This window comes from Propithecus coquereli, unplaced genomic scaffold (genome assembly GCF_000956105.1).
Source record: "Propithecus coquereli isolate 6110/MARCELLA unplaced genomic scaffold, Pcoq_1.0 Scaffold63, whole genome shotgun sequence".
NCBI classification, from domain to species: Eukaryota; Metazoa; Chordata; class Mammalia; order Primates; family Indriidae; genus Propithecus; species Propithecus coquereli.
In genome coordinates, this window is record NW_012152285.1 from 9,959,552 (window position 1) to 9,961,193 (window position 1,642).

The following is a 1,642-nucleotide window of genomic DNA, read 5'->3' on the forward strand; positions in this document are numbered from 1 at the left end:
ACCATTTAAACCCAAGTACATTAAAGAATTACTCAATGAACCACACCATGAACAAACAATCAAATAACTAAACTGTTGCTAACATTTTATCTGTTCCATTTTGATCAGGAAACATTCAATAAAGTCCCGAGGATTATTAACATCCAGTGATTTTTGGTGTTATTTTATTTTCTCGAAAATATAACTTTTTATAAGAGCAATGTTTTCAAATAATTTATTATGAATTCCAGGAAAATAATCAATGAGAACAGGGAAATTACTGTAGAGCTAAAATAGAGGACAGGAATTTATTTAATTAAAAATATGTAACAAAAACATATATACCATATACCAAGCCATGCTAAGAAATTATAGGTATAACTATGAATAAAACATGGAGTCCATATTGACAAAGAAATTTTTCTTATGCATACATAGTAATGCTCTATGCTCATAAAAAGATTTGAAGGAGAAAATTCTGACCCGAGAATCAAATATATTAATCATTTCCTAGACTCATACATCATATTTATTGCATAAAACCCTTTTCCAACAATTCTCTCAATTTTTACACCAATTCTTCTAACACAATCTTGTAAGAGAACATGGAATCGATTATTACCGTTCATATTTTGTAGATGACAGTAGAGGTTAAGGGAGTTTGGGCAAGCTGATTTTGACCAGAAAACTGGTTCTCGCTGTTTTTCTTTTTTTAAAGCAGTCTCAGAAACATAATCAGCATTTTAGAAAGGGGGTGGTTCTCAAAACTATCTTGAAAGCCAACAGTACATCAGAGTAGTTCAATAACATCTGTAAGACCAAACAATTATTCTTTAGGCAGAGTGTACATCATGCCAATTCAGGACAGGGTAACCTTTTGATGCTTGTTTCTGGCTCATACACCATAAAACCATCCATTTTGTCATTCTAAACCCTGTTACGTTGTCAGCTAGGCTCCCATCTGAGGCATCAAACACCCCTGCATTAGACAGTGTTTCCTGACAGCTTCTATGGTCCCAAATAGTTGCAGTCCTTGCAGGAGATAATCTCTTTTTAAGTTAGGATACTTTTGCCAACAAATACTATGAAGAGATCTCTAGGTGTTGAGGACTAGTCATGTGAGTAATAGAAGTCTTCAAAAAGGGCCTGGATGTGCATCAAATAATATAGGCATATCTTGGGCTGTCACCCAAGTACCTTACGGAAGTGGGGCTTCGTGGGTGAATGGAAAAGCCACTGGTCATGGAGCTAATGGGCTTTACATCCAGCCTTACATTTGGGCATTCACTTCCTGTGTGTAAAACAAAGGGATCAGCCAGCCATCCCAGATGCTCACTTCATAAATCTCTGGGAAGGACAGCAGTATTTAAACATACACCTGACAGCTTGGTCCATATAGAATTTAGGATTTGTCAGAGAAAAGAGCATAAGTGATTTCTTGGGAAGAAGAAATCCTAGACTCACCTGCATCCAAGGGGAGCTTAGAATTTTGAAGTTTTTTTTTGAACCTCTCCATCAAGTTAAGGAAATGCTGATCTTTGTAATCAAAACGACCCTGGAAAATGATGGAGCAGATCACATTGCAGGGAGCACAATCCAGGATAAATGTGGGATCACACGATGAGGCTAAAGAATTCAAAACCAGAGGAGCCAAGATGGCGGA

The 1,642-nt window shown here is 36.7% G+C and overlaps 1 protein-coding gene and 1 pseudogene across 1 annotated transcript in view; both read right to left on the minus strand.

The window, feature by feature from the left end:
* LOC105822696 (cytochrome P450 2C18-like) overlaps positions 1 to 1,642 on the minus strand; it is a 242,436-nt gene that overhangs the window by 128,735 nt on the left and 112,059 nt on the right. The window lies entirely within an intron of this gene.
* LOC105822641 overlaps positions 79 to 1,642 on the minus strand; it is a 19,872-nt pseudogene continuing 18,308 nt past the window's right edge.